At 35.4% G+C, this 8,168-nt stretch overlaps 3 long non-coding RNA genes across 4 annotated transcripts; 2 read left to right on the top strand and 1 right to left on the bottom strand.

Annotated features, from left to right (window-relative positions):
* The first annotated feature begins 1,336 nt into the window (after nucleotides 1–1,336).
* Nucleotides 1,337–2,044, top strand: LOC149951476 (uncharacterized). Of its 2 annotated transcripts, none has more exons than XR_016480014.1 (4): nucleotides 1,337–1,468; nucleotides 1,548–1,711; nucleotides 1,777–1,864; nucleotides 1,941–2,044. It is a non-coding gene; the product is annotated as an uncharacterized LOC149951476 (long non-coding RNA). The 2 variants fall into 2 exon arrangements; XR_016480013.1 differs by having other exon boundaries at nucleotides 1,567–1,711.
* An 86-nt stretch (nucleotides 2,045–2,130) lies between these two features.
* On the top strand, nucleotides 2,131–2,626 carry LOC149951477 (uncharacterized). Its single transcript, XR_016480016.1, has 3 exons — nucleotides 2,131–2,198; nucleotides 2,266–2,488; nucleotides 2,547–2,626. It is a non-coding gene; the product is annotated as an uncharacterized LOC149951477 (long non-coding RNA).
* A 1,710-nt stretch (nucleotides 2,627–4,336) lies between these two features.
* On the bottom strand, nucleotides 4,337–5,104 carry LOC149951478 (uncharacterized). The gene is made up of 3 exons (XR_016480029.1): nucleotides 5,083–5,104; nucleotides 4,792–5,018; nucleotides 4,337–4,395 (listed from the first exon to the last, which is right to left on the bottom strand). It is a non-coding gene; the product is annotated as an uncharacterized LOC149951478 (long non-coding RNA).
* Nucleotides 5,105–8,168: the final 3,064 nt, after the last annotated feature.

An 8,168-nucleotide genomic window follows, 5' to 3' on the forward strand; every position in this document is an offset into this window, starting at 1 on the left:
TCTAATGAAGTTTATCGTTCTTTACGCCTGCTCACCCTTCATTTGTCGAGACTGAGGTTGATAGATGGCACTAGAGTCAAAAGGGTACACACTCCCCATCCTCCCCGCGAAACCCTTTCAACGACAGGCGCGCGAACCTGTTTATTTAAGGGAGAGCGCGCACCCTTAAGCGTAATAAACCTAATGCCAGGCAATTTGCATCGTAAGCTTTATTGAAGGTAGGTATACGTTTTAAAAGCCTAATTCTTCTATCTTTCGTTAAGTAATGTACCAGTCTTACAGAAATAATGGAAATTCGAATACCATAGTTATTGGAATTTCTTTAAATTGGTATTCATCAACAAGAACTTAAGGAGAAAGCTTGTTAACGTTTAGTAACTGTTTTTGCCACCAGATGGGGTAAGGATTCCCTCCGCATAATAATCAGCTAGGATAATACCCAAGGAACCACCAAGTAGGCCTAAGTCATCAAGCGACTTTTAAAGCCATTAATTCAGGTGGCCGGGTTACGATGCGTAGGAGGGTGGTGGCAAGCCCTTCATGCCACGCGAACCAACAACTCCTTACACTAACTATTACCATTAACCTCTACAAGGTTTATGGAAGGGGAAACCGGAGAGCTCGGAGAAAAACCCCTTAAACCAATCGTACTCTGATTTCTGAAATCACTTTGAAATTCAAAATTATTAATTTTCTGACCCCTCGCAGAAAAAAATATATGAAAATTGTCAAAATGAATGGTTTTAAGTTGGTTCCTAATTTCGATTTATTTTTAAAAAACGATAGGCTTAATCAAGAAAGTACTATGAACAAATTCGATAAATTAAATTGAGAAAAATTCGCAATGAAATCTGGTTTCAAAGAACAGTGTGACTGTACTGGTAAGAAACTATTAACCTGTCATCTTATGTGATTGTGCTAAAGGGGAACGGTCAAGCTTTAACCAGTTAGATAGCCCTATAGACCATTAAAAACTAGAACTTATGGCGAAAACCGCATTAAAAAATATTGAGTGGTTAATTTTTAATAAAATAAAGACATTTCGGGAAATCGAAAAGTGCTCGTCTGCCGCGACACCTGGTGAGAAGTCGGTGAGACAGAAAAACAACGCAAAAGCGCGAGCTGCTGAAGACGCAAAAAATTGGTTTTTCACGCGCGGCGCGTTCCATTTATAAGAGACCTAAGCCTAAATTTCGCGATTTTAAAAGTTAGGATCATAGACATAGGAACTATACTTATACCTAGACAAACTGCTGGATCTAGGAAATTGAGGCCGGTTTTGAGCAATGGCGCTTTCTTATGCCTGATATGGACAAAATTACGTGGCGCCGCCTACGGCGTCTACGCGCGGCTAACTATACCTAGGCTATAGCCTTGACTATACTAAAAAAAGTAAGTCAGCTGTAAGATGTAAACAAAGGAAGTATGGAGGAATGTACCAATAAATTTCCAAATTATATAATGAAATGTGAGTAAATATTAATGATATTTATCTGTTAATGTAATACTTATGAATATATTAGTTTCAATATTAATATAAATAATAGCAGAAATACATGATAATAGGAATAAAAATAAACAGTGTCTGAGTATTTGGCTATTGACATTGCAATCAAAGGATGTAAAAGGGAGGTATAATTGTGGAAGGGATTCTACACACACTGATAAAGGATTAAAGAACTCTTATTGCCCTTGAAAAAGTATTAGCTTGGTGAGTCTTTTTCGAATAGCTTCTTTCTTCATTTGATTGTTTATGTCTCTGCTTATTTTCCTCAGCCTTATGTTAACGTATATTTTGATAATCTTTTTCATCAAAACATTAACGTGGTGTTGTGATCCAAGTTCGTCATCAAACATGTGTTCAGTAAGAGTTGGAAAAATATTGTCCGTTACTAACTGGCGCAGAACCAAACATTCTATTTTTAAGTCAATGTTTTTAGCCACAGTTTGAATTGATCCAAAGTATCTCACTGCCTTCTCGGTCAAGCTACAAATCTTGAGAACACTAGCTGTCGGATGACATAATCCACCATTGTCCTTTAAAAGGAGAAGCAGTTTGGTTGGATCCCCCTTTACATAGCTATGACTTGATAGTGAGGAATGCCTTTCGTCTAAAGCGTGTAAAAAGGTTTCGGATTTTAATTCTTTTTGTAATTTCTTTACAACAAAACCAGCCATATAACGGATTATGTTTTCTCGTAAGATGTTGGATGTTGATGTTTCATCAGTAAGAAACATAATAAAGTCATCCATTTCTTCCTCTAGAGATTCTTCTTTAATAACTCTAAGTTCGTTGGTTGGAACTGGCACCATGCACAAATTTGGAACGTGAGTGTTGTCCAAAGCAATTAAGTGGCCAACGTGTTTTTGTATGCAGCAGTGAAGTTTCTACAAGTAGGATTGTTGTTCCAACCTCCTCGCTGACGAATTGTGTTAAAAACTTAAACTATAACTCTAAATGGTCCTGCGAAAGTTTTTAAGTTAAAAGGTACCTTAAAAATAAACAATTGTTTGCAAAATCTATTATTTTAAAAAATATACTTCAGTGGTCCATCAGGGGGAACAATGTACTTCTCTCCAATGTCCAAAACACTGTGAATTGTGACACCAAAACCAATAATGGCCGTCTTTCTTTGGCTTTAAAAAATCAAGTTGCCTTCCAGGTCTGTTAAATTGAATAGAAGTGCTTTTGTCTTCATTATGTAACATTTGGTTATTTCAAGGTTGGAAAGCCGAATTGATGCCTTGTAACCTTTAGCCCATGGATTTCGAGAGTTCAATACCTCAAACAAACTGCAAGGGACAGTGAGGTAAGATACGGTGTCAAAATTGTGGAGAAAAGTTGCTTAAAAATTGTTTTTTTGTAGATACCGATCAATTTTTGATATAAATTTAGATATTGGCCCGCTTCTTTGAAACACTGGATCACCAGCCTCTTTCAAAAATTCTATGCTTTTTGCCACAGAACTGCTAACTGTTTGTGCGGCCAAGTTGACTTTCATTTTTTGAGTTTTAAACTGTATATGAAATTTTGATAATTTGTTAGCCAACGTTAATCCTTCATATTCTTGATACCTCTGAAGGATGGCAATATATGCCCATTCGAATTTCTAAATATTTACATTAAATGTTGTTCAATTTCCTTGATAACTTTTTAAGGTGAATGTTAGATCACTTTTTCCCCTTGCAAAAACCGAAGGAATTGAGTCTTCCTTAAGAATTTTCCGCGTGAGATCTTTCGCGTTTTTGCCAATATGATAATCTGATTCTTTAAAGTGTTTTCCACAAACAAAGTTATACTTTCCGGGTATTAAGTTCAATCGATTTATTGCCTTAAGATATTTTGAGCACAAGTTTAAGTTAGATTGAGGTAATCTTTATTGTGAAAAATGGACAATACAAGGTTTTAAACAAAGACCTGAAATTGTTATGACAAAAACAAGAAATACTTGTGAAATGGTATTTTTTCCTTTGGTGACCGACTTTGACGATTGGAAGCCACACAAGTTTGTACCATTTTCAATTGTTTGAAGTTTAAATTTACGTAAAATATTTTATTTCGCGTTGTATTTTACCAAAAACTAACTTTATTTTCGAAAATTAAACAATTTTTACAAGTCTCGGTAAGCAAATACGTTTTTGCGTCCAGCATTAGAATTTTCCGCTTTTTATAGTTTCTCCATTCTCCACCAAACGATTTGGTGGCGCCACGGAATTTTGTCCATATCACATATGAGACGCGCGTGGGACTGAAAACCGGGCACAAAAAGCTAGTGCCTTCAGAATCTGCAATACTCCGTCTAGGTATAAGTATAGTTCCTATGTCTATGGTTAGGATAGTTCGGGCACGGCCGTCTCGAGATCTGCTTCGCGCTCATAGCGGCCCAATCAAAGATTTCCTCTCCTATGTATTTCCGCGAATACCTTCTTTTAACACTAGGAGCGCTGTCTGAGCCCCCCCTTAAATGTCGAAAATTAGCGGGATATTTAATAGTTTTCTATGGCGGTAAATTCAACTAGTCAATCCTTTTTGCATTAATTTTCAAAAACTTCTGGAAAGTTTGGGATATACATCTTATGATTTGATCTTTATCTAATAAGTTTTCATTTAAAACATTTATTTAATTGAAGTAATATGCTTATATTGAGTTTTATTAGTTAATTGCTAAGCCTAACCAAAGTTTCTTTTGTTTTTCACAATTTTCAAACCAGTATTCGCATTTTTTATCAGAATTTTAAATAAATAACCACAATATTATTCATATTATTTAATAAATACCTTTATTATTCCTTAAATTAAGTTCACATTTCTCAAACTTAAGTTTTAAAATATTGCCTATTTTTAATTTGCAAAAATGCCCACCACAAAAATTTGTTGTGTTCCATTCTGTGAATCTTAGAAGAATATCAATGTATAATTTCATCAGTTTCCAGTTGATGAAAGTTTATGCAAATTATGGACTAAGAACATCTCTAGAAAAGATTTTGGGGTCAATGAAGCTTACGCGTCACGCAAGATTTGTTTGTAGTGGGACATTTTAAGGAAAGTGATTACTATCAAGGTCTAAAGATCCGCAAATTAAAGAAAAATTGACAAAGGAAACATATGAATCTATAATATCTATTAGAATAACTTCATTGTCTACAATATCTTGCGTGTCATACCTCCTTAAATCTGGTTTCCAGTTTGTCTTGACAAGAAATTTAACGAGCGATGCTATTGAAATGTTTTTCAGCATTCTCAGGAAAATGGCTGATGCAAGAGAAACTATATTCAGTTTGGAATCCTACCTTAAGAGAGGCACTATATCATTAACAAAACCTAAAACATCTAACGTTCCCCAAGACAGCTTCACAGATCTATCAGCCATGATTGATACTAGACTCGATGGATTTTCAACTATTTTTAACGGCAATGAAGTTACGTTACCATCTGAAGTTATGAGTACCCAGATACACAGAGATGCACCTTACGGCTAGCAAGTATCGCATACTTGGCTGGTTATGTAGTACAAATCCTAGAGGAAAAACATTTTTGCGAATTGTGCCTTGAAAATGTATCACAGCCTAATTCTGACGCACCATTAGTTGGATTGATAAAATTGTGCGACAGAGGAAACCTTAGGTATCCGCAGCAAAGCTTTATCATGTTAATCGCTATAGTAACAACATTCATAGAGAGAGCTGTACCCTATCTCCGGGATTCACCTGCCATTTTAAAAAAACATTGAAATCCACTTGTGGCCAAAAATTGCTCTATGCCCTTACATCCAATGTGATTTGAATAATAATCACCGAATGAAATTGCTGATTTAATTTGTTGAAAGGTCGTACTTACAATTATCACAAATATTACCAAAACTCTGTCCGCAAAATTTGAGAAAGTGAAAGAACTTGTGCATAAGCCTCTTTCTTGAAAAGTACTCAAGTTGTAAATTTTAGTTTTCTAAATTTTTAGTTGTGTATCATTCAGTGGGAAATTCACATTGGTTTATTATATTAATCAGATTTAAATACCTTCCAAGTTTCCATCACTATTTTCATTCATAGTGATCTTCCAAGTGTCAGTTAGTTAATTAAAATTCATTTATTTCACTACTTTAATTAAAATAAATTTTTAAACATTAATACAAAACAAAGGCCTCTGGAAGTTACTACATAGCAAAAATACAGCTGTAAGGAGAACCACATGTTTATGTTTACATTTATATACAGAAAACGTCGACGGCGACTTCTGGCTCCAGAATGACTAATTTTTTTTTTATTTTTTTTATTCGATTGTGACGTGTGGGACAATTCAGTCCTCTCGTCCATTTGATTAATCAGGGCGAGATATGTGTAACGGCCACGCCAACGGGGGATACGTGGGGACAGGGGTGGGGACACCCGTGGCGGAAGTATTCCGACCACCCGTTGGGGGATTGGTGGTCGTCCTCACACGGCCATCCACAAACTCTGCCTCCCGGACGCCTGGGATTACAGGAGTGAGCCACTACTCCCGGCATGACTAAATTTTAATAACGTTTTTCAAAACTTTACTTTGCGTTAAAAAATCTCAAGAGGTGTTTAACTTTTTTATTATTAATTAACTTAAATATTACAAAAAATTACACATTACGCGATAATAATTGAAATTCCAAAGTTCCGCGCAGTTCCTCCCATTCGATAACATGGCTGCGAATTTTCTCAAGGGGGGGCTAGACTAGCGCCAGAAAACGATGTGAGGAGTTTTTGAACTAATTTCCCATACGCGATTTTCGTACGATCGCCTAAGATGGCGGCGAAAATTCAAACCCAAACACCTGGCGTTATTTTTCGTTTCAACTTTTTGGGCCAAAAGCTATTTTTTCAAGACAAAAAAGATACGTGTTAGTATATTGAACGTCTTGTTCATCTTTGTTACGGAAATAAGGCCATATTTGGAAAAGCTTGGCCGTTCCCCTTTAAATCCACTAACATTTGCTAACTCTAGAAAACGTTGTAGGCTATTTCTGGGCAGTAACGTATCTCTAGTGCAGGATAATTTAATTTTTAGCTGTTAAAGTACTTCAGCTTTTAAAATTTTGATTGTTCCAATGAAAAATCTAGTACAATCAGATTGAATTAGTGGAAATTTAGAAAGTGTATTCTAAAAACACGCCTGTCTGTTTTTAAAAACACCATTTATTTTAAAATATCATTAAAACAAAAACTATAACAACGAATTAGAAACGTGTTCAAAACATTATTACAAAAATATTCTTGAAAACTCTCTTACAATAAAACATGTTTAAAACTGCTGAAAAGGTCTTTTAGCTTTTTAAGGTGTGTTTTATGAAATGGTTGTTTAAAACACGATTCATTGATTAAACTGTTTTGAAATAACACTAAAAGCAGTAAAAACCATAAAAATAATAATGAACATAGTTTAAAACATGTTTTAAACTCTTTGTCATACTTGAGTTTGCGTAAAGTAGTATTTGAATGGATAACACTAAATTCGTTTAATAAATTCTGTTGGAGAAAAAACACGTGTAAAACTTCTCAAAAAATCTTAAAAATTTAAAATAAAACATGGTTAAAAAATTTCTTTACGTGTCAAGAAGTGTTTAAAACTTCTTTAAGTGGTTTAAAAAATGTGTTTTTACAACAAAAACACGTTTAAAACTGGACAAAACTTCTCTAAGATGTTTAAAACTGGTTGAAAGGTCTTAAAGATGTTAAAACTTAGACCAAGAAACACAGGGACGTCTCGCTCATAGCATACCCAAAGCTTTATTTTTCGGCGGACCTTTGTTGCAGCTGCGGTAGGGAGAGGGGGGATAGGTGATACAGATAGTCAATAGGCGCCATCTATGAGAGATAAAAATAACTTTTTTAAGGAACTTGAAAAAAATAATCAGCCAAGAGTTACATATTTTAAAATTATTTTATATTTTTTTAATATTTTAGAAACAGAAGCATTAAAAAACATACCAGAAGTTTCGTTTTTTTGGAGCCACGCTGTTGCAGGCCACGTGCTGAAAGATTGTAGGGCTGTGCACGTGACTCAAATAGCCAATAAAAATTGACTCACCTTCGCTACTAGCGACACAACGTGAGATAATTAGGAAATAGGCAGCCGCAACGAATCTTCGGGCGCGAAATATTTACCGTCCCTGTGTTTCTTGGTCTAAGGTTAAAACTGGTTAAGACGTTTAAAAAATGTGTTTTTACAACAAAAACACGTTTAAAACTGGTTCAAACTTCTGAAGGATGTTTGCTCGTAATCTGCAATACCAATTTCGATATATAGTCGAGAAAAATCTGACTAGCCGTTATATCCTTCTGAAACTAGCGTCGAAAAAAACCTCCCCGCGTTATAATGAATGATGGACTCTTCAGGCGAAGGGATAGAACCCTTCTCCACTATCTATAAATCTCCGCCTTACTTTAACTCGATTCTTAATCTGCAAACTACGATTAGGATATATAATTAAGATCTTTTTAATTAATGGCGTGGCGTGATAGTAGCCCGTTAATTTAGATCTAATCTCCGTCGCGCCCTTTTCCGTGAGAAAGGCATCGGGGCCCTCAAAAACAGGCAGACACCTTCGCTAAAATTACCCTTAATCTAATTTACATCAGCTTTACGAAAGGGGGGCGATGGCGTGGTGGCACGGGAAATTAATTCGATTATTTTTGGAAGT

Source organism: Leiobunum rupestre, chromosome 3, assembly GCF_980474605.1.
Source record: "Leiobunum rupestre chromosome 3, qqLeiRupe1.1.hap1, whole genome shotgun sequence".
Taxonomy (NCBI): Eukaryota; Metazoa; Arthropoda; class Arachnida; order Opiliones; family Sclerosomatidae; genus Leiobunum; species Leiobunum rupestre.